The 25,547-nt window shown below is 36.3% G+C and overlaps 1 protein-coding gene across 1 annotated transcript in view; it reads right to left on the minus strand.

The window, feature by feature from the left end:
* Positions 1-25,547, minus strand: part of LOC148944223 (uncharacterized) — a 36,572-nt gene that overhangs the window by 1,996 nt on the left and 9,029 nt on the right. The gene's annotated exons all lie outside the window — the stretch shown is intronic.

Below are 25,547 nucleotides of genomic sequence, written 5' to 3' on the forward strand. Positions count from 1 at the left end.
TTGACAGAATTCCTATACGGAATTCTTTTTGTTTGTCTTACTTTGTCTTTGCCTATTCACTTTTGCATGTGGAGATGTTCCGGGGGAATTGTCTGAAAGAAATATTTTACGTGTTTAGATTTCCAGGAAATAATTTCTACGGAAGGGGGGAATTGTGGAGCGATTGGAAAAACGATTAGAACTTAGTCTTTTTCAAATGATTAGTCAAAAAAACCTTTTGCACAAAATAAGTTTTTTTTTTTAAAGTAAAGAACTCCATTAAACCAAGAATGAAGAACAGAAATAGAATCATATAATCTACCAATCATACAACAACCACAAATCAGTATTAATAAATAAATGAAACCCAAAACAACCAGAAGTTAAAATAACTCAAACTCGCAACGAGCAGAAGATAATCTGAGTAGGGTTCTAAACCCTATGATTTCTAAAAGCCAGAATATAATTTGTACTTTACTGAAAAAAATTCAAAAGAATTTGCTGAAGAAAATGTGCATTGTCAATTTAATATACATATGCCGATATTTATTCCTTAATCACCTTAATTAATTTTTGATTTCTTAAAGTTATAAAAGTGAAAACACTTAAAAGAATTTTTCAGTAAAGTAGAAATTATATTTAATGTAAAAAAACTCTATATATTTCTATAAGATATACATTATATATATAAGGTATATTATATTTCTACATAATATGCCTATAAAAAACCTTGTATGCCTTATAAACCTTATATGTTTTTTTTGTATTTCTATAAAAACCTTATATACCCCCAGGGTATAACTTAAAACCCTTACCCTGAGGGCTGTGGGAGGTGGGGGGGGGTGTAATCTTCAAAGACCCAATTTCCAAAACTCAACTACGTTGAAAAGAATGGCTATCTCAAAATTTTGATTGGATGTGCTTGGAGAAATGGTGAGCGTGAGAGGGGGGTTAGTTGCCCTCCAATCACTTTCGACTATTAAAAAGGGCACTGTCCATTTGCATTTCCAGTCGAATGAGCCCATTTTCTAGTTTCCACCACAAATCTTTCAATAAAAACCTTATATGCCCCCAGGGGATAACTTACAACCTTAGCCCCGAGGGCTCTGGGTGAAGTGTCATAATTAAAGACCTAATTTACAGAACTTTCAACTACGTTGGCCAAAATGGCTATATGAAAATTTTGATTGGATGTGTTTGGGGAAATGCTGAGCGTGAGAGGGGGGTTAGTTACCCTCCAATCACTTTCGACTATTAAAAAGGGCACTAGCCCTCTAAATTTCCAATTGAATGAGCCCCTTTTGAAGTTTATACGACAACGCTATCTATAAAAACCTTATATACCCCCAGGGCATAACTTACAACCTTCGCCCTTGGGGCTCTCAGGGGTTGATCATCCTCAGATACATATTTTCCAGAACTTTCAACTACGTTGAACAAAATGACTATCTCAAAACTTTAATTTGGGGAAATAATGGGTGTGAGATGGGGTTAGTTGCTCTCCATTCACTTTTGACTATTAAAAAGGGCACTATCCCTTTCAATTTCCAATCAAATGAGCCCTTTTTGAAGTTTCTATGGCAAAAGTTTATATTAAAACCATACAAACTCCTATGGCATAACTTACAACCCTTGCCCTGAAGGTTGTGGAGGGGAGGGGGGGGGGGGGTGGATCTTATCCTCAAAATCTAATTTCCCGAACGTTCAACTACGTTGAACAAAATGAATATATCAAAATTTTGATTGGATGTGTTAGGGGAAACGGTGAGTGTGAGAGGGGAGCTAGTTGTTCTTCAATCACTTTTGACTATTAAAAAGGGCTCTAGCCCTTTCACTTATCAATCGACTGAGCCCTTTTTGAAGCTTCTACGACAACTCCTTATATAAAAACTTGATATACCCCAGGGCATAACTTACAACCCTTGCCTTGGCGGCAGCGGCGGGGGGGGGGGGGGTTGTCATCCTCAAAAACCTAATTTCCAGAACTTTCAACTACGTTGAAAGAAATGGCTATCTCAAAATTTTGATTGTATTTGTTTGGGGATTTGGTGGGCGTGAGAGGGGGGCTAGTTGCCCTCTAATTACTTTCAACTATTAAAAAGGGCACTAGCCATTTCAATTTCGAATCAAATAAGTTGAACACGATGGGCGTGAGAGGGGCGTTAGTTGCTCTCCAATCACTTTCGACTATTAAAAAAGGCACTAGCCCTCTCAATTTCATATCCAATTAACCCTTTTGAAGGTCCTATGACAACGCTTTCAATACCCCCCCCCCCCCCACCCCCAAGGGGATAACCTACAACCCTTGCCCTGAGGGCTGGGGGGTTTCATCCTTAAAGACCTAATTTCCAGAACTTTCAACTACGTTGAAGAAAATTACTATCTCAAAATTTTGATTGGATGTGTTTGGGGAAATGGTGGGCGTAAGAGGGAGGCTAGTTGCCCTCCAATCAGCTCCGAATAATAAAAAGGGTAATAGCCCTTTCAATTTTCAATCGAATGAGCCCTTTTTGAGGTGTTTACGACAACACTATCTCTGAAAACATTATATGCACCCAGGGCATAACTTACAACCATTGCCCTGGGGGCTCTCATTGGTTTGTCATCCTCAAATACATAATTTCCAGAACTTTCAACTACGTTGAACAAAATGATTATATCCAAACCTTGCCTTTGATTTGGGGGAAGGGTGGACGTGAGAGGGGGTTAGTTGCTCTCCATTCACTTTCGACTATTAAAAAGGGCACTAGCCCTTTCAATTTCCAATCAAATGAGCCCTTATTGAAGTTTCTACGGCAAAAGTTTATATTAAAACCCTACAAACCCCTATGGCATAACTTACAACCCTTGCCCTGAAGGTTGTGGAGGGGAGTGGGGGCTGTTATCCTCAAAAACCTAATTTCCAGAACTTTCAACTACGTTGAACAAAATGAATATCTCACAATTTTGATTGGATTTGTTAGGGGGAATGGAGGGTGGGAGCGGGGGGGGCTAGTTGTTCTTCAATCACTTTCTACTATTAAAAAGGGCTCCTGCCCTATCAATTTCCAGTCGAATGATCATTTTTTGAAGTTTCTATGACAACACCTTCTATAAAAACCTGATATGCCCCAGGGCATAACTTACCCCCCTCGCCCTGGGGGCTTTGGGGGGGGGGGGTTGTCATCCTCAAAAACCTAATTTCCAGAACTCTCAACTACGTTGAAAAAAAATGGCTATCTCAAAATTTTGATTGTATGTTTTTGGGGAAATGGTGGCCATGATAGGCGGGTTAGTTACCCTCAAATTACTTTCAACTATTAAAAAGGGAACTAGCCATTTCAATTTCGAATCGAATAAGTTGAACATGATGGGCGTGAGAGGGGCATTAGTTGCTCTCCAATTACTTTCAACTATTAAAAAAGGCACTAGCCCTTTCAATTTCCAATCGAATGAACCCTTTTGAAGGGTCCTACGACAACGCTTTCAATACCCCCCCCCCCCCCCCCCCAGGGGATAACCTACAACAATTTCCAATCGAATGAGCCCTTTTCTAAGTTTCTACGGCAAAAGTTTATATTAAAACCAACAAACCCCTATGGCATAACTTACAACCCTTTCCCTGAAGGTTGTGGAGGGGCGGGGGGGGGGGGTTTATCCTCAAAAACCTAATTTCCAGAACTTTCAACTACGTTGAACAAAATGAATGTCTAAAAATTTTGATTGGATGTGTTTGGGGAAACGGTGGGCTTGAGAGGGGGGATAGTTGTTCTTCAATCACTTTCGACTGTCAAAGCGGGCTCTAGCCCTTTCACTTTCCAATCGAATGAGCCCTTTTTGAAGTTTCTATGACCACTCCTTCTATAAAAACCTGATATACCCCAGGGCATAACTTACAACTCTTGCCCTGGGGGCTGTGGGGGGGGGGGGTTGTCATCCTCAAACACCTAATTTCTAGAACTTTCAACTACGTTGAAAAAAATGGCTATCTCAAAATTTTGATTGTATGTGTTGGGAGAAATGGTGGGCGCGAGAGGGGGGATAGTTGCCCTCCAATTACTTTTGACTATTAAAAAGGGCACTAGCCATTTCAATTTCGAATAGAATAAGTTGAACACGATGGGCGTGAGAGGGGCGCTAGTTGCTCTCCAATCACTTTCAACTATTAAAAAAGGAACAACCCCTTTCAATTTCCAATCGAATGAACCCTTTTGAAGGTCTTACGACAATGCTTTCAATACCCCCCCCCCCCTCCCCAGGGGATAACCTACAACCCTTGCCCTGAGCGCTGGGGGGTTTCATCCTCAAAGACCTAATTTCCAGAACTTTCAACTACGTTGAAGAAAATTGCTATCTCAAAATTTTGATTGGATGTGTTTGGGGAAATGGTGGGCGTAAGAGGGAGGTTAGTTGCCCACCAACTAGTTTCGAATATTAAAAAGGGCACTAGCCCTTTTAATATCCAATAGAATGAGCCCTTTTTGAAGTTTCTACGACGATGCTTTCTATAAAAACCTTATATGCCCCAGGGCATAACTTACAACCCTTGACCTGAGGGCTCTGAGGGGGCTGTCATCCTAAAAGACGTAATTTCCGGACCTTTCTACTACGTTGGACAAAATGGGTGTCTCAAATTTTGATTGGATGTGTTTGGGGAAATGGTGGGCGCAAGAGGGGGGCTACTAGCCATCCAATCACTGTCGACTATTAAAAAGGGCACTAGCCGTTTCAATTTCCAATCGGATGGTTCCTTTTTGAAGTTTCTACGACAACGCTTTCTATAAAAAAAACTTATATACCCCCAGGGAATAACTTACAACCCTTGCCTTGAGGGCTGTGGGGGGAGTGTCATCCTCAAAGACATAATTTCCAGACTTTTTATCATTCGTTGTTCAAAGCGAAAGGACCTGTGTGTGATTTGTATTACATTATCTAAAACCTGTTACCTACAAAAGCGCAGTGACCTATTGAATGAAATTGGATATGATTTGTTGGACATAATTAATGAACTTGATATTGAATGAAATTGGATACAATTTTTTGGATATTTGGACGGATGAACCGATCATAAGGTGATTCATAAGCTCACGTTGACCTACCTATTCAAAGTTAAGTGTAGTTTTTTGTCTATTTGATAATACATTTCAATGGTTCAGTTCGAAAAGGATGCTGTTGTTCTAGCAAAATTCAGAAGTTATCCACCATGGCCCTGCCGAGTGTTGGACATAATTAAGGCCAAGAACAATAAAATATCTTACGTTGTATTTTGTTACGGAAGCCATGAAATCGCGACAACAACAGCCTCACAGCTTTCGAACTTTGTTAGCATTTCAAAGGAGGCTAAGAAGAAAAATGAATTAGGCGTTGCGAACGCTTTTGCGGAATTAGCTGATTTTCCTCATAAGCATCTTGAGATTACTGGTTCGAGTTTACCAAATACATCGGTGAATTCGGTAAACTCTGTTTTATCGGACTTGGACACACTTAAATCCAGTATCCGGAATGATATTGAAAAAGAAGTTTGCAAAAAAGTTGGAATGTCAAATAGTGCGGATATGGTTAACTCTATCGTTTCTCAGATTCACGTCTCTATACTCGTTCAGTTTTCGGCTAATTTTGATGATATTTAAAAAAAACTACGGGCTCTTCAAAACGCAAACCTAGCCCTGGAAAATTGGTTTGAACTGATTGAAGCACGTCTTGTTGATTTATAGCAGTAAAAACGACTGAATCAGCTCGTATTTCATGGTGTTGACCATAGTTGGGGTATTCTCATCTCCAAGTGTGTACTAAATGGGATTACAGATAAAATTTAAATTTCTGATTTTTCTTCTAACACAATAGTTTCTGTATTTAAATTTCGAGCAATTTATACGAATTCTGACACTATTTCTAATCTAAAAAAACGTCCTTTGCTTTTGTTAACAGCTTTCAAATCTGCTGAAATTGCAAGAAAAGTGTTTTCATGTAAGTCAAAGCTTGCTCGGTCGGGAATTTTTGTCACCGAGTACCTAACATCAAAAAAGAAACAGATTCTTGACTTGGCTAAGAGTAAGCTTGGAAACAGAAATGTTTGGTCGAATAAAGGGACGATTTTTGGAAAAAACTCAGTGGGAGAGATACGTAAAATTCGAGCTATGGCTGAAGTAGTTCGTTTGCCGAATCTGACCATATAATTTTGTGTTGTGTAAATTGTGTTGTTGAATTACTTGTATGCTTGTTTTCCCTTTTTTATTTTATAGGAAAATTTTCCGTTCCTTTCGTTTTTTTTTTTTTTTTTTTTTTTTCTTTTTCTCCTTCTTTCCGCCTATCAGTATGTTTTTTTGTCGTAAAGGTAATTACCCTCTTCAATGAGTGCGAATATATATTATGACCCTTTGAATGAATTTGAAAAAAACCGGTTTATTCTTGGAAGCCAAGCTCGTGACACACTTGCGGGGGATGATGAATGCATAGATAATTTTTCGTCGAATTGTCGCCCTAGTAATTATGTGAATCCAAATAATCTTTATGAGTATTCAAATCCTGCGAGTGCAGAAAGAGTGATCGTTTTCTGGAATTGTCAAGGTCTAAGAATGGCATATTCTTCTTTATATGAGATTTTAAGGTCCCTAGATAAGAAGCCGTGTATTATTGTCCTTTGTGAAACATTTGTTTCTAGCAAGTCACTGCCATGGGATTTTTCTTTCCCAGGATATATTTGCGAGCGAAGAGAACGGACAACCATGGAGCGGGGTGGTCTAGGCCTTTTGATTAGTGAAGGTACCCAATATTGGGTTAGGGATGACCTTTCCCTGTGGCTTGAAGGTAGGATCGAAACACATTTCATTGAAATAAAAAATGAAGGGGACAAGAACTTGATTTTGAGATTAATTTACAAAAATCCATCATGTGATATTAGTTTTTTTCTTGATGAATTTGAACCATTGTTAGATAAAATTAATAATGAAAATAAAAAGAAATTTATGATGGGAAATTTTAATATAGATTTACTAAAAAGAGCGATTAGCTTAGATTTTGTTAATATGATGGTGTCACATGATAGTTTTCCTCTTGTGACTATTCCAACTCGGATTTCGCATCTCTCGGCATCTTTAATTGATAATTTTTTCGTTAATGGTGGATTGCTTGAAAGATCCCAAGCAGATGTGGTCGTGTCCGACGGCTCGGATCACCTTCTTTTAATAAGTAAAATAAAGCTAAATCAGTCAAAGGAAAATAAACGAAATGAAAGAACTTCGTTTTACCGTGAAATGAATAATAAAAACCTAAAGAGTTTTGCAAATATGATGGATGAAACAAATTTCTCGAGTGTAATAAAGGAAAAGTGTCCAAATACTGCATATGACCTATTCAGTGAGATAGTGACGAATGTAATGAATGAAACATGTCCCTTGCGAAGAATAGACCCTAATAGAAATTTTCCTAAGAAACCATCGACAACAAAAGCTATTTTAGTTTCAATAAAGCAGAAAAGAAGACTTTATTTGAATTATTTTATGAACCATTCAGATTATAATTTTATAGATTTTAAGAGGTTTCCCAATATTTTAACTTCATTAAAACGGAATGCTCATAAAATTTATTTCAAAAATGAATTTCATGAAAATCAAGGAAATATAAAAAATACATGGAAAACAATAAATAAACTTTTGGGTAAATTTCATAGTAAGGAGGAGGTGAGAGTCATGGAGACAACAGGAGGTCGTCTTACTGATTTTCAAGACATATTTGAATTTCTGTGTGGTTATTTTGCAAATAAAGGAAAAAGACTTTGCGATCAAGCGCAGGCTAAACTACGCACATCTACGAGTTTTGGATCTGTCATTGAAAGACAGCCTGTAAGTCAGAATTCCTTTGAGTTTGCAAGGTATTCGGAACGGGAAGTGGCACGATTCTTGGGTACGATGAAGTCAAGCTCTAGCGGGATCGACGAGTTTTCCCTGAAACTCATAAAGGCCGCAAAAACGAGGGTGTTACCAGTGTTGACGTACCTCATCAACCTTTCTTTAGATCTTGGAGTCGTCCCGGAAGAACTAAAGACCACAAGAGTGATTCCTCTTCATAAAGGAGGGAAAAAAGATGATCCATCGAATCGAAGACCTATATCTATTCTCCCATTTTTCTCTAAGTTATATGAGAAAGTGGTACATGCCCAGTTAAGTTATTATATTGAAAAAAATAAAATTCTAATGGAAAATCAATTTGGGTTCAGAAAAGGGCTATCTATGGATATAGCAGTTCTGAAATTGGTTGATTGGATTAGTGATTTATTTGAAGCTGGTCTCATACCCGCAGCTGTGTTTTTGGATATAAAAAAAATGTTCGATACCGTGGACCACTCAGAGCTTATTCAAGCTCTAGACTCGATTGGGGTGAAGGGTTCAAATCTGGAGTGGTTTTCATCGTATATAAACAATCAGTATCAGAAAGTTCAGAATGGGTCATTTTTATCTTCAAAAAAGAAATAAGAGTGTGGGGTCCCACAAGGGTCAATCTTGGGACCTCTACTTTTCATTATTTTCACTGATCGAGTGAAACATTACCTGTCGGAGGCTGGTGTCATCCTGTTTGCAGATGACACTTTGCTCTTTCTGGCAGCGCCTTCACTTGATGTTTTATGTAATAAGATTCATAATGCAGTTTCTGAATTTCTAACTTTTTCTCAGCAAAATATGTTAACTCTAAACTTTTCTAAAACCTTTTTCATGATATTTTCTAGACTTTCTTCTAGTGCTGGAAATGACCATATCACGGTTCAAGAAAATGTGATAAAGAGAGTAGCAACAACGAAGTATTTGGGGTTTTTAATTGATGAAAACCTGTCGTGGAAAAACCCTTCAAGTGCAATAGCTGAAAAATTAAGCAGAGGCCTTGGGGTGATGCGAAGAATTAAAAATCTAGTCCCAAAAAAGATCATGAAAATGATTTATTTTTCTATATTTTACCCATATATTAGCTACGGATGCTCTATATGGGCAAGTAATTTTGTTACATGTTTCAAAAGAGTACAAAAACTTCAGAATAGAGCTGTAAAACTATTATCTGAATTTGATGATTCTGATGAGGTTCCTGCTCATGAGCATTTTAAAAAGAATAAGTTAATGGATGTATCCCAAATTCGAGATTACCAAGTCACGATTTTCTCGTATAAATATTTGAATCAGCTGCTCACCCCTGCTTTTGAAAATATTTTTACTTTTAATAGAGACCTTCATGATCATAATGCAAGAAAAGCTGATGACTTAACTCATGAGTTTAGGAGCACCACTCGGGAATCTTTTGTGATTCACCATTATGGTCCCCTTGTTTGGAATATATTGCCCGAGTGTGTGAAAAATGCGCCTAGTCTCCCGGCTTTCAAGTCACGGGCAAAGAAGTTTCTTTTATCTCGTGAGTGAATTTGGTGTTATGCCCACTCCAGTTTGTCATTCTATTTAAGGTATTTCCCCGATTTAGCTTGCTTTTTTTCTTTTTTCTTTTTTTTTCTATCTACTTCTTGTCTTTTCATCTTTCTTTCTTTTTTCCTTTATTCCTTCATCAGATAATTTTCTTGTGTGTTGAGTAGCAAGGTATGAATGTTATTTTAATTAGCTGAGAGTGATAACCTCGCTTGCCCTTTCAAGCTTATTGTCTTTCTTGGCAGGCGAAAGGCAAATAGTGTTTGTTTTCTTTTTTAATAAATGTATATCTCATATCTCATAAAAAAAAACAAAATGCTTATCTCAAAATTTTGATGGGATGTGTTTGGGGAAATGGTGGGTGCGGGAGGGGGTGTTAGTTATCCTCCAATCCCTTTCGGCTATAAAAAAGGACACAAGGACTTCTAATTTCCAATCTAATGAGCCCTTTTTGAAGTTTATACAACATCACTATCTATAAAAACCTTATATGCCCCCAGAGCATAACTTACAACTCTTACCTTGAGGGCTCTGAGGGGGTCATCATCCTCAAAGACCTTATTTCTAAATCTTTTAACCACGTTGAACAAAGTGGCTATCTAAAAATTTTGATTGGATGTGTTTAGGGAAAAGGTGGCCGTGAGAGGGGGGGTTTGTTGCCCTCCAATCACTTGTGACTATTAGAAAGGGCACTAGCCCTTTGAAATTCCAATCGATTGAGTCTTTTTTGAAGTTACTACGACAACGCTTTCTATAAAAATCTTTTATGCCCCCAGTGTATAACTTACAACCCTTGCCATGAGGGCTGTTGGGGAGTGTCCTTCTCAACAACATACTATATAGTTCCACATGTGTACTCCAAGTTGAAAAAGGGTATAGATTGATAAAAGAAAACCTTTGAATAATATAGGTTTATGTTGGGAATATATATAAAGTCGGAAAGTTATGTTGGGAGGGGGGAGAAGGTGTGTTTCAAAGGTTTTATTTTATCATTTCAATGGCCCTAGGAGGGGGGGGGGGGCGACTCCGGCCGGGGCCAGCCCCGACCGGGGTCGGGAGTGTCTGGAAATTAATGATAATATGCTATCTGATTAATATAACTATTTCGTGGGGTTTGCAAATACATATACATGTTTTTCTATTTCTTTAATAGCATTGGTTAATCTAATAATCGAATGCAATTTACCGTTACTTCCACACACACAATGTAACTCTGGTGTAAGTTGATACTTACAACATTTAGAAAATATGGACGTGTATTTATAAAATATAGACACATTGTTCCAGGACATATTGATTCTTACAACAGTGTACTTAGCAATACAAACACGTTATCCAAGGGTATAGTGATGAACAGTCCAATCGATGCAAGACTTTTTTTTATTTTTGTTTAATATTAACTAAAAAAAAGAAGTTTTTTTTTAACTGAAAGTAAGGAGCGACATTAAAACTTAAAACGAACAGAAATTATTCCGTATATGAAAGGGTCTTTCCCCTCCTGAACGCCTCGCTCTTTACGCTGAAATTTGACTCTTTTTCAAAACTCTATTTTTTTAAAAATTAAAGACATTAGTTCTAAGAGTGAAGCATTGAGAAGGGAACAGTCCTTTTCATGTACGGAATAATTTTAGTTCATTTTAAGTATCAATGTTGCTTTATACTTTCCCTTAAAAAAACTTGTTTTTTTTAGTTAATTTTTGGACGTTTTTGAATTAATGCAGCTTTGATTTTAGCTCACCGCACATGAATAATTAAAACGAAATTCGTATATTAATTTTCCTTTTTTTTTGGCTAGTTGGCTTTCTCGAAATTTTGTTCTGACGTAACTTACGAATTAACTTACGTAACGAATTTCTATATTAGCATGCTTTATTACGTATATTAAGGAGTTCGCTCCCTAGTCAATACCTCGCTCTTTACGCTAAGGTTCAAATTTTGTCCGAACCACAAACCCCTGAATCACAAAGGCCGGTTAATTAGAATAGATGGCTCTTTTGAAAGTACTAAAAAAAACTGTAGCATAAAGAGCAAGGTATTGACTATAGAGGGCGAACGCCCTCATATACGTAATAATTTCGGTTTGTTTTAAGTTTTAATGTTGCTCCTTACTTTCAGTTGAAAAAAAATTGTTTTTTTTATTTAATTTCCGATTGTTTTTTAAATAATTCTGGGAAATCTGGCGCCCCCTTCATAGAAATGTCCCTGCCCCCGAGGGAATATCATCCATGGAAAGATCCTCCCACGTATCCCCTACTCTAAACCCGACCCCCCCAAAAAAAAAAAATCCTCCTGAAAACGCCTGTATACTTGCAAATAACCAATAATATTTGTAAACAATTGACAGGGCTTATAACTTGTAAGGCTTCCCCTGGGGCCTGTTGCAGATTAAGTAATTCTGAAAGACAAATTAAGCAGATATTTGACTATTCTAAGTATAATGGATGTTTCAAAAGTTCGATTGAATGACTTCGGGAAAAAATTGAGCGAGGGAGGGGGCCAAGTTGCCCTCCAATTTTTTTAGTCAATTAAAAAGTACACTAGAACTTTTAATTTCCGTTCGAATGAGCCCTCTCACAATATTCTAGGACCACTGGGTCAATACGATTACCCCTGGAAAAAAAAACAAAACAAATAAACACGCATTCGTGATCTTTCCTCTGGCAAAAAATGAAAAATTCCAAATTTTTGTAGATAGGAGCTTGAAACCTCTACAGAAGGGTTCTCTGATACGCTGAATATGATGGTGTGATTTTCATTAAGGTTCTATAGTTCTTAAGGGTTCTTTTCCCCTTTTTTCGAAAATAAGCCAAATTTTCTCAGGCGCGTAACTTTTGATGGGTAAGATTAAACTTGATGAAAATTATATATTTGAAATCACAATTAAAATCTGATTCTTTTGATGTACCTATTGGTATCAAAATTCCGTTTTTAGACTTTCGCTTACCATTGAGCCGGGTCGCCCCTTACTTACAGTTCGTTACCACGAACTGTTTGACTATCTCAATATAGACTAAGAGTCAGAGAAAACTACCTCATTTCAGAAAAATGGGGAAATGCAACCCCTAAAAGTCAAGGAATCTTAAAAGGGTTTCCTTTTCTTTGGAAGTTCAATATTTGAATCAAGAGATGGTCAGTGTCCAAAATTATTTTGGACAGATGAAATAGCTTATTCATCCCCCTCCCCCCGAAAAAAATGATATGCAGTATTTGGTAGGGTGTCTTTTACTAAAAAAAACTAACTAAAAAAACAAGCTTTTTTAACTGAAAGTAAGGAGCGACATTAAAACTTAAAATAAACAGAAATTATTCCGTATATGAAAGGGGCTTTCCCCTCCGCAAGACCTCGCGCTTTACGCTAAAGTTTGGCTCTGTCTCACAAGTTTATTTTTTAAAACAATAAAAACCTTAGTGTAAAGAGCGAGGTGTTGAGGAGGGAACAGCCCCTTTCATATACAGAATAATTTCTGTTCATTTTAAGTTTTAATGTCGCTCCTTACTTTCAGTGAAAAAAAAATTGTTTTTTTAGTTAATTTCTGAACGTTTTTGAATTAATTAAGAATTGATTTTGGCTCACCATATATGAATAATTGAAACGAAATTCGCATATTAATTTTCCTTTTTTTGGCTGATTGACTTTCTCAAATATTTTTTCAAACGTAACCTGTTAATTAACCTACATAACGAATTTCTATATTCGTATAATTTTATTACGTATATTAGGGAGTTCGCTCCCTAGTCATTACCTCGCTCTTTACGCTAAGGTTCGAATTTTATCCGAATCACAAACCCCTGAATCACAAAGGCCGGTTAATTAGAATAGATGGCTCTTTTAAAATTACTAAAAAAAACTTTAGCGTAAAGAGCGAGGTATTGACCAGGGGGCGAACCCCCTCATATACGTAATGATTTCTGCTCGTTTTAAGTTTTAATATTGCTTCTTACTTTCAGTTGAAAAAACTTGTTTTTTTATTTAATTTCTGATCGTTTTTTAAATAATGCTGGGAAATCTGGCGCCCCTTCATAAAAATGTCACTTCCCCCAAGGAAATATCCTCCATGGAAAGATCCTCCCACGTATCCTCTACTCTAAACCCGACCCCCCACTAGAAAAAAAATCCTCCTGAAAATACCTGTATACTTCCCAATAACCAATACTATATGTAAAAATTAAATTAAAAAAAACAAGTTTTCTTTAACTGAAAGTAAGGAACGACATTAAAACTTAAAACGAACAGAAATTATTACGTATATGAAAGGGGTTGTCCCATCCTCAACGCCTCGCTCTTTACGCTATGTTTTTTTATTGTTTAAAAAAATTAAATTGTGAGACAGAGTCAAACTTTAGCGTAAAGAGCGAGGCGTTGAGGAGGGGACAGCCCCTTTCATATACGGAATAATTTCTGTTCGTTTTAAGTTTTAATGTCGCTTCTTACTTTCAGTTAAAAAAATTTTTTTTATTATTTAATTTCTGATCGTTTTTTAGTTAATGCAGCTTTTATTTGCATAAAAATTTTACTTTTCTTTTGCTAAATGGATGTCTTTACAAATTAACTTACGTAACTAACTTCTATATTCGTATATTTTTCTTCTGGCAAAAAATACAAAGTTGCAGATTTTTGCAGATATGAGCTTGAAACCTATGTAATAGGGTTTTCTGATACGCTGAATCTGACGGTGTGATTTTCATTAAAATCCTTTCACTTGTAGGGGATGCTTCCCCCCTCTTTACAAAATCGAGTAAATTTTCTCAGGCTCGTAGCCTTTGATGAGTAATACTAAACTTGATAAAATTTATATATTAGATTCAACATTCTAAACCCATTCTTTTGATATATTTATTGACATCATAATTCCGTTTTTAAAAGTTTGGATTACTATAGAGCCGTATCGCTTGTTTTTTTTATTGTTTTTTTTTTATGACTTATACATTATTACGTATATGAGAGGGTTCTCCCCTTAGTCAATACCACGCTCTTTATGTTAAAAGTAAAAAAAAAATTTGATTCACAAACCCCTGAATCACAAAGGCCGTTTAATTAGAATAGATAGCTCTTTTGAAAGCGCTAAAAAAAAACTGTAGCGTAAAGAGCGAGGTATTGACTTGGGGGAGAACCCTCTTACATATGTTATAATTTCTGTTCTTTTTAAGTTCTAATATTCTTTCTTACATTTCAGTTGAAAAAACTTGTTTTTTTTATATTTAATTTCTGATCGTTTTTTAAATAATGCTTGGAAATCTGGCGCCGCCTTCATAGAAATGTCCCTTATCCCAAAGAAACATCCTCCACGGAAATATTCTCCAGAGTAACCCCGCCTCTCGCCCCCCCCTCCAGAAAAAATCCTTCCTGAAAATGGTTGTATACTTCCCAATAACCAATAAATAATGCTGGCAAGTCCGGCGCCCCCTTCATGGCAATTTCCCTTCCCCCATGAAAACTTCCTTCATGAAAAGATCCTCCAACATAACCCCCGAGCCACCCTACCCTACCACTACCAGAAAAAAAAATACTTAAAAAATCTTTATAAATACCAAAAACCCAAAAAAAAATTTAAAATTGGGTAAAGTTAAAAAATTTTAGCCCTCCCACAGGGAACATCGGGGGATTAAGTCACCATAAAAAACATATTTATCAGATATTCGACCATGCTGAACAAAATGGCTGTCTCAAAATTTTGATCGAGTGACTTTGGGAAAAAAATAAGCGTGGGAGGGGGCCTAGTTGCCCTCCATTTTTTTTGGTCACTTAAAAGGGCTTTAGAACTTTTAATTTCCGTTCCAATGAGCCCTCCCACGATATTCTAGGACCACTGGGTCGATACGATCACCCCTGGGGAAAAAAAACAAACAAAAACAAACAAAAACAAACAAACAAATAAACACGGATCCGTGATCTTTCTTCTGGCAAAAAATGTAAAATTCCACATTTTTGTAGATAGGAGCTTGAAACCTCTACAGTAGGGTTCTCTGATACGCTGAATATGATGGTGTGATTTTCATTAAGGTTCTATAACTTTTAGGGGTCTTTCCCCCTTTTTTTGAAAATCTGCCAAATTTTCTCAGGCACGTAACTTTTGATGGGTAGCACTAAACTTGATGAAAGTTATATATTTGAAATCAGCATTGAAATCTTATTCTTTTGATATATCTATTGGTATCAAAAACCCGTTTTCTGGAGTTTCGGTTACCATTGAGCCGGGTCGCTCCTTACTTACAGTTCGTTACCACGAACTGTTTGACAATGGGCAAAGTTTATAACTTGCAGCCCTTCCCCCGGGAACAGTGGGGGATTAAGTCATCCTCAAAGACATATTAATTAGATTTTCGACTATTCTGAACAAAATAGCTATATCAAAATTTCGATCGGGTGACTTCGGGAAAAAAATGAGCGTGGGAGGGGGCCAAGTTGACCTCCAATCTTTTTGTTTAGTCAAAAAGAGCACTAGAACTTTTAATTTCCGTTCGAATGAGCCCTCTCACGATATTCTAGGACCACTGGGTCAATACGATTACCCCTGGGAAAAAAAAAAAAATAAACACTCATCCGTGATCTATCTTCTGGCAAAAAATGAGAAATTCCACATTTTTGTAGATAGGAGCTTGAAACCTCTACAGTAGGGTTCTCTGATACGCTGAATCTGATGGTGTGATTTTCATTAAGGTTTTATCATTTTTAGGGGGTGTTTTCTCCTTTTTTCGAAAATAAGCCAAATTTTCTCAGGCGCATAACTTTTGATGGGTGTCATTAAACTTGATGAAACTTATATTTTTGAAATTACAATTAAAATCCGATTCTTTTGATGTATCTATTGGTATCAAAATTCCGTTTTTTAGACTTTTGAATACCATTGAGCCGGTACAGTTCGTTACCACGAACTGTTTGATATGAATAAAGTAATTTCACTATTTTTGAATTAGAGTTTTTTTTTTAAATGAAAGTAAGGAGCGACATTAAAACTTAAAACGAACAGAAATTATTCCGTATATGAAAGGGGCTTTCCCCTCCTGAACACCTCGCTCTTTACGCTAAAGTTTGACTCTTTCTCACAACTTTATTTTTTAAAACAATAAAAACTTTAGCGTAAAGAGCGAGGTGTTGAGGAGGGGAAAGCCCCTTTCATATACGGAATAATTTCTGTTCGTTTTAAGTTTTAATGTCGTTCTTTACTTTCAGTTAAAATAACTTGTTTTTTTAGTTAATTTCTGAAAGTTTTTGAATTAATACAGCTATGATTTTAGCTCACCGTGCATGAATAATTAAAACGAAATTCGTATATTAATTTTCCTTTTTTTTTGGCTAGTTGGCTTTCTTGAAATTTTGTTCTGACGTAACTTACGAATTAACTTACGTAACGAATTTCTATATTAGTATGCTTTATTACGTATATTAGGGAGTTCGCTCCCTAGTCAATACCTCGCTCTTTACGCTAAGGTTCGAATTTTGTCCGAATCACAAACCCCTGAATCACAAAGGCCGGTTAATTAGAATAGATTGCTATTTTGAAATTACTAAAAAACACCTTTTGCGTAAAGAGCGAGTTATTGACTTGGGTTCGGACCCCCTCATATACGTAATCGTTTCTGTTCATCTTAAGTTTTAATGTTGCTCCTTAGTTTCAGTTGAAAAAAAACTTGTTTTTTTTATTTAATTTCTGATCGTTTTTTAAATAATGCTGGGAAATAATGCGCCCCTTTATAAAAATGTCCCTTCCCCCAAGGAAATATCCTCCATGGAAAGATCCTCCCACGTATCCCCTACTCTAAACCCGACCCCCCACTAGAAAAAAAATCCTCCTGAAAACGCCTGTATACTTGCCATTAACCAACACTATATGTAAACAATGGGCAAAGTTTATAACTTGCAGCCCTTCCCCCGGGAACAGTGGGTGATTAAGTCATCCTCAAAGACATATTAATTAGATTTTTGACTATGCTGAACAAAATAGCTATATCAAAGTTTCGATCGGCTGACTTCGGGAAAAAAATGAACGTGGGAGGGGGCCTAGCTGCCATACAACTTTTTCGATCACTTAAAAAGGGCACCAGAACTTTCGATTTCCGTTCGAATGAGCCCTTCAACAAAATTCCAGGACCATTGGATCAATACGATGACCCCTGGGAAAAAAAAAAAAATAAACACTCATCCGTGATCTATCTTCTGGCAAAAAATGAGAAATTCCACATTTTTGTAGATAGGAGCTTGAAACCTCGACAATAGGGTTCTCTGATACGCTGAATATGATGGTGTGATTTTCATCAAGGTTATATAATTTTTAGGGGGTCTTTTCCCCTTTTTTCGAAAATAAGTCAAATTTTCTCAGGCGCATAACTTTTGATGGGTGTTATTAAACTTGATGAAACTTATATTTTTGAAATTAAAATTAAAATCTGATTCTTTTGATGTATCTATTGGTATCAAAATTCCGTTTTTTAGACTTTTGAATACCATTGAGCCGGTACAGTTCGTTACCACGAACTGTTTGATATGAATAAAGTAATTTCACTATTTTTGAATTTCAGATATTTCACCGTGCTGTCAATGCGAACTTGACAGTCATGTATGCTATCATGTGCTTTGGTACTTTGAATGTATTTTCTATAATATCGTAACAATCCTGTGTCTTGGTACTTTGAAATAATTTTCTATAATAGCGTAGATGTCGACCAAAAATGCAACCATCTTTTTCAATATGAAATCAGAAACATTTTGAAACTAATAAAGACCTTAAAAAGAAGTAATTTGGCAAACAAAGTAAAAAAGAAGTCTCTTAGTTTGTCTGAGGTATGGACCTTTCAACTATGCCGGACAAAAAAAATAACTAGTTGAAGCTGTGTATAAATTCATCATTTTCAGTTCTATTGCATAGGTATTGAAGAAACATTTATCATTTTTTTTTCTAATTTTGTTTGGTTTCACATGACAAACGCTCGTCTTTAAACATGTGCTATTGACTGTACATGAAATCCAGTTATTTCAATTTAAGAAGCTATTGCTTTTCTTTGGAAGTTCAATATTTGAAAAAAGAGAAAGTCAGTGTCCATAATTATTTTGGACAGATGAAGTAGCTTTTTCATTCCCCTCCCTCCCGAAAAAAATGATATAATAGAGTAGATGTCGACCAAAAATGTAACCATCTTTTTCAAATGAAATCGAAAACATTTTGAAACTAAAGAAAACCTTAAAAAAGAAGTAAAATGGCAAACAAAGTCAAAAAGAAGTCTCTTAGTTTGTCTGCGGTTTGGACCTTTCAACTATGCCGGACAAGTGTATAAATTCTTCATTTTCAGTTCTATTGCATAGGTAGTGAAGGAACCTTTAACATATTTCTCTAATTTTGTGTGGTTTCACATGATAAATGCTCGTCTTTAAACCTGTGCTATAGACTGTACAAGGAAGCCAGATATTTCAATTTAAGAAGCTATTGCTTTTCTTTGGAAGTTCAACATTTGAATCAATAGATAGTCAGTGTCCAAAATTATTTTGGACAGGTGAAATAGCTTATTCATCCCCTCTCCCCCCCCCAAAAAAAATGATAAGCAGCATTTGGTAGGGCGTCTTCAAATTATGAATAGAGTAATTTCACTATTTTTGGATTTTCAGATATTTCACCATGCTGTCTTTGTGAACTTGACAGTCATGTATACTATCCTGTGTCTTGGTACTCTGAAATTATTTTCTATAATAGCATAGATGTTGACCAAAAATGCAATCATCTTTTTCAATAAGAAATCGAAAACAATTTGAAGCTAAAGAAAACCTTAAAATACCCAACTTTATTATAAAATATGCAAAAATGTATCCACTGAAGCTTTGGAACATCCCCCACCCCCCAAAAAACATTTAAGTTAATCATGCGTTTCATACAAAAAAGTGTGAAATAGTAAACCCATCACACAAAATGAGTAGCTTTGGATCGAAAAAATAATCCATTTCCGTAAAAATTGAACTAATGGAATTTTTAGCTGTGAACTTCAATTTTTGCAATGAAAGTATAGAAATGGTTAAGATATGAAGTAATGGGGGGGGGGGGGCTTAAAAAGAAGTAAATTGGCAAACAATGTCAAAAAGAAGTCTCTTAGTTTGTCTGAGGTATGGGCCTTTCAACTATGCCGGACAAAAAAAAAATAATCAGTTGAAACTCTGTATGAATTCTTCATTTTCAGTCCTATTGCATTGGTTATGAAGGAACATATAACATTTTTTTCTAATTTTGTGTGGTTTCAAATGGCAAACGCTCGTCTTTAAATATGTACTATGGACTGTACAGGGAAGTCAGATATTTCAATTTAAGAAACTATTGCTTTTCTTCGGAAGTTCAACGTTTGAATCATGAGAGGGTCAGTGTCCAAAATTATTTTGGACAGATGAAATAGATTATACATCCCCCCGAAAAAAATGATAAGCAGCATTTGCTAGGGCGTCTTCAAACTATGAATAAAGTAATTTCACTATTTTTAAATTTTCAGATATTTTCTCTAAAAACGGAATATTAATAACAGTAGATACCTAAAAATTATTGGCTTTGTATGCTGATTCCAAAAGCGTGAGAGGGGTTAGTTGAACTTCAATCAGTGTCGAGCATTAAAAATAGGGTATCTGATGTAGCAATGACATGGGGGGGGGGGTAGGGAGTTACATTCAGAACTATCTAATGTCTAAATCATTTGCGGATTACTTTTTTTAAATTGTATAGAAAACATTAATAGAGCTACTGGAAATCATGGTTTAATCTATAGTTCAGGAAGAAAACAGTCCAGCATTTTGGCTAGAATTTGGTGAACCTTCATACACAGAGAAGAGTTTGTCTTTCCCTCTTCGCTTCATTGAATTCTACGCGTATATAAGGGATAATATTGAGCAAGCATATAGTGTGAGCTCGGATATACGTACACTACAAGAACTTTTAAAGGAAACTGTGCAGTATAATAGTGATAATGGCTTGAATCATTATGTAAAAATAGTGAGAAAAACACGTTATTAATATTATTGTATTTTGAAAATAAAAATGTTTTGAAATATTTTTTAAAATTATTTGTAGAAAACGTTAATAGAGAGTTAATGGAAATTATGAAGTTAATAGCTAAAGTTATTATCAGAAGGCTCCTGCAGCGTGACGTTGCTATATTCAGTAAACCTTGGGGAGGTATGTTTTTACCTATAAAAACATCACGGAGGGGGGGGGGGGTTCAAGCACCCGGGAATTCTGTCTCGAAAAGCATCGTATGGGATTTCAGACACCTGGGGGTGTGACTAGAAACTATAGAATTTCAAGTACCACTTCATAGTATGATTCGGGAGTTGAGTTGTGGTGGGATCCTCACACACAAATAGGATAATTTGGTTGTGATGGCAACACTTTGATTTTTGCCATGTTTTTCCGCTTTGTCATAAAGCTAACCTTCTTAGAAGTCTGCAGGTTACGTATTTAATATATGTAATGCTTTACCCTCGCCCCCTAATATACAAATATAAAGCTCAATATTTCTTTGGACCTTTGAGCAGTAAGAATATTAAAAAGTCATAAAAATTAATTTGAAATAACAAAAAATAACACTTTTTGGAAGAACATTCACCGATCGAATTGAAAATGTATCACAATCATGCTACTGGATAGTTGCCGACATTATTAAGCAGTGCGTATCGTCTTACATCTCTTCGTTTGAATAGATGAAAATTTTTGTCATTTTGTTGTGCTTCTATAAGCACTCTTATACGATTTCTTGGAGCACGAGAATCTATAATAATATGCAATGGGTTATTTTCCGTGTGCATTTTTTCATGTTCTCTTAAGCGTTGAACGTTCTCTCTGTTATGATGTGATGAGGATACATTTGGTGTTGGGGTGGATTTCATTGAAATAACTTGTTGTATAATCGGTTTTATGGGGGAGGTCCCTCGAGAAGTTCACACAATGCCTTTTCTACTCTCCACTCAATGAAAATGTGCTCCAAGCATTATCATCATCATCATCAATAAAATCCTATGATGAAAAGAACATAATCAGAAGAAACAATGGTTTTACTTTAAACAAAAAAAGTGGTGTGTAAAAAAACATTTAAAAAGAATAGCCAAAATAGGGGTCTAGTTCGTAGCACCGTGCTTGGTGATCACAGTTCTTCACGAAACAACCCCATTTTTCAGCACTAACGGTACATTCTATGAGCTGTGGTTCTTCCTCTTCGGTTAATGGAAAAGCAGTCCATACAGTATGTACTGGTTGAGGTATTTTTATTTCCACTATTCGGATTTTCTTTGCTTGCTTGAAGGATGTGGGAAAGGTTTCCTTAAATATAAATTGAATTTAAGTTAAATGATGTTGAAACGTTGAATGTAAAATTAATAGAAGAATCGGAATAAACATTTATTTGGCACAAATTCCATTCATGTTTGATTTAAAGTTCCGGCTCTTTACTTGAAAACTACGTGGAGAAAATCAATAAGTTTTGTTAAGGAAAAAAAAGAGGGGTGTAGGTCATAGCAATGTGCTTGGTGGCCATAGTTCTTCACGAAACTGTCCTATTTTTCAACACTACTGGTACATTATACAAGTTGTGCTTCTTCTTCTTCGGTTAATGGAAAAGCACTCCATACATTGTGTACTGGCAGGGGTATTTTTATTCCTTAACTATTATATTTTAATCCTATTTTATTTCATTAGCATTCTTCAAACTTGACTTCTTTCGTGTGTACACACTGCTCCAACATATAGGCATAAAATTACATAGAAAAAGCTCGTTAACACACACACACAGCATATAGGCCTAAAATTTATACCAAACGACATTTTCAAAAGCTAGCCTAGTAGAAATAAATGAATGTCTTCAGAGAAAAAATGCAAGCTGGGTTACAATTAATATTTGTTTCATGCAATCCCATCCCCCTAATTTGTAAATATAAACCCTGAGTTGGTATATATAGGGGAGGGGTGGGGGCTAAAATTCATTTCCGACAAAAAATAATCATTATATTCAGACGCCATTTCCGAAAGCTAGTCTAGTAGAAAATTAATGTGACCAGGGAAAAATTCTAGCTGGCTTACACTCAATATAGACTTCATGCAATCCTACCCCCCCCCCCCCCCAAATATGCAAATATATACCCTGAATTGGTATATATATGGGGTGGGGGCTAAAATTAATTTCCGACAAAAAATGATTATTATGTTCGGACGACATTTTCAAATGCTAGCCTAGTAGAAAATAAATCAATGTGATCAGAGAAAAATTCTAGCTGAGTTACATTTAACATATACTTCGTGCAAACCCATCCCTCTAATGTGCAAATATATACCCTGAATTGGAATATATAGAGGTGGGGGCTAAAATTCATTTCCTACAAAAAAATGGTTGTTATATTCGGAAAGAGCATAAAAAAAATGGCATCGAGTGGCATATCCACTTTACTCACAAGTCAATAATATGATAGGTACAAATTTACCACGTAAACATCTCAATTAATTATTTATAAGCAGAACTTACGTTATAAATTTGCGTTGCAATAACATCTAGATAATCCATTCTATTTGATGTTTGCTCCATAATGCTTTGAAACCAACTGTTATCTTAGCCTCGAAGCCGAAGTTATTGTCGACTCCGAAGTCCGAATTCGGCCCTTTGTGGGCTTGTGATAGTGATCTTTTTGAAATAAATATCTTATCTCTAAATATCTTATCTCTAAAAAAGCGCGATCAATATAGACATAGTCTCAAGGTGGAATTGTGACAAACAGAAATTACGTAAATTCAAAAGAAATCTGGTCTGATGTCACTCTCGTTAGTATTTCTAGCTATGCGATTGGCTTAGAAAGAGGCATGTAATCATGTACTCGTCGCATTCAAACCATTTCGTTGACCTAGAAAGAGGTGTGTAATCTTTAACTAGTAGTATCATCTGGGGCATCCATACTGACGAAGAGCGTGCCGGACGCCCGAGCACGTCAACAACAGGCGAAAAAATTGATGAAGTGAAGAAAATAATATTGGCAAATCGTCGAATCACCGTCAAAGAACTTGCCGAGGATTTAAACATGTCTATTGGCTCGTGTAATTCGATTTTTACCAAAAATTTGGGCTTGAGACGGGTCGCCGCGAAATTCGTACCAAAATTTTTCAATTTTGACCAAAAACTGCATTGCATAAACATTGCTAAGGACCTGTTGGACTCTCCGCGACGATCCAAATTTGCTCCACAGGGTCATAACTGGTGATGAAACATTGGTTTATGGATATGACGTGGAAACCAAAGCTCAATCATCCCAATGGAAGTTGCCACACGAGCCGAGACCGAAAAAAGCACGCCAAGTTCGCTCGAATGTGAAGGTTTTGCTTACAGTTTACTTCGATTACAGGGGCGTGGTGCACCATGAGTTCTTGCCTCAAGGTAGAACGGTCAATAAGGAATATTATCTGCAAGTTATGCGTAAGTTGCGCGAAGCAATCCGCCAAAAACACCCAGATTTGTGGAAGAACAAAAATTGGCTTTTGCACGATGATACCTGCTTCACACATTGTTGTCCTGCTCACACATTGTTGCTTGTGCAGGAAATTTTTGGCCAAAAACAACACACTAATAATGCCGCAGCCACCGTATTCCCCAGATCTAGCCCCCTGTGGCTTTATTTTTGTTCCCCAAACAGAAGACGCACATGAAAGGACGACGCTTCGCTACTATTGAGGAGATAAGGACGGCATCGAAGATGGAGCTGAACAAGATCACAAAAACTGATTTTTTGAAGTGCTTTGAAGATTGGGAAAAACGTAGGCAGAAGTGCATAATATCTGGTGGGGATTACTTTGAAGGGGACAAAATAGATATTGATGAATAAATGAATACTTTTTTTAAAACACAAGATTCGCGATACTTTTTGAACAGACCTCGTATATAACTGAATATCGCTGTAGTTTTATGACGTTTTTGAATATTGCTTACTTTTATATGCTTATATTCGAAAGTTCAGTAAAAAAGTAAAAAAATATGCGCCTACCCTTGAAATAACATTATGTCCCAGTTTACCCCGTCATTAAGTTCCAGTTATGGAGGGTATCGTGATAAATCAGACAAAAGACTAACTCTAGATTTTTTGTAAGTTTCATAAAAAGTAACAGTGCTAAATATTGGTAAAAATTTCTGGAGAAACAAGAAGCCTTAGGCTATCGGTTGGTCTCTGAAGCGTTTAGATAGCTTAATCAGGACTTGAGCAACACCTAAAAGAAGACTTTTTGTCCCAGTTATGACCGGTCCCCACTACCATCAAATTGGCATACTAGGGAAGCTTAACAAAAAGTTTCGAGGTCCTATCTGCAAAATTTTCTACGGAATTTTGTAGTTATTGCCAGAAGAAAGACCATGGACGCGAGTTTACTTGTTTGGTCTTTTCTCCAAGGGGCGATGGTAATGACCAAATGGTCCTGGAAGAGCAGAAGAGGGCTCAATTGGACACAAACAAAAAGTTGAAGTATTCCTTTCAAATGGGCGAAAAGATTGGAGGGGACTAGTCCCCCTCCCACGCCCCCTTTTCCCCCTTTAAAATCCGATCGAATTTTTGAAAAAGTCATTTGGTTTAGTAAAGTTGAAAGGGAATTACATGACTCCCCATAGCCCCAGAGAAAAACCAACAAACAGAAAAATCTAAAAAAAAAAAAACAAACGAGACTGTGGCCAGTGGAGAGAAAAGAAAAACAACAAAAACAACGCGGATATTTCGCCTGTATACAAACAAGGCGTCTTCAGCACGAAAGACACACAAGAACAACAAAATAAAAAAACAACAAAAAAAAAAAGATAAAACAAAAAACCAAAAAACCCACCACAAAAAAAAAAAAAAAAAAAAAAAATGTACAATTGGCGCAATCTGATCCCTACGATCCCAACTGATCCCTACGTGGGTCCGTTTGCGCCAATTGTACATTTTTGTTTGTTTGGTTTTTTTTGGTGGTGGTTTTATTGGTTTTTTTGTTTTATCTTGTTTTTATTTTTTGTTTTTTTTTATTTTGTTCTTCTTGTGTGTCTTTCGTGCTGCAGACGCCTTGTTTGTATACAGGCGAAATAACCGCGTTGTTTTTGTTTTTTTCTTTTCTCTCCACTGGCCACAGTCTCGTTTTTTTTTTTTTTTAGATTTTTCTCTTTGTTGGTTTTTGTCATGGCGGGCCAGTTCGGCTTAAGATCTTTCATATAGCCCCAGAGGAAAAGGCT

This window comes from Artemia sp. Qi Xiang Cuo, chromosome 14 (assembly GCF_049724085.1).
Source record: "Artemia sp. Qi Xiang Cuo chromosome 14, ASM4972408v1, whole genome shotgun sequence".
Classification (NCBI taxonomy): domain Eukaryota; kingdom Metazoa; phylum Arthropoda; class Branchiopoda; order Anostraca; family Artemiidae; genus Artemia; species Artemia sp. Qi Xiang Cuo.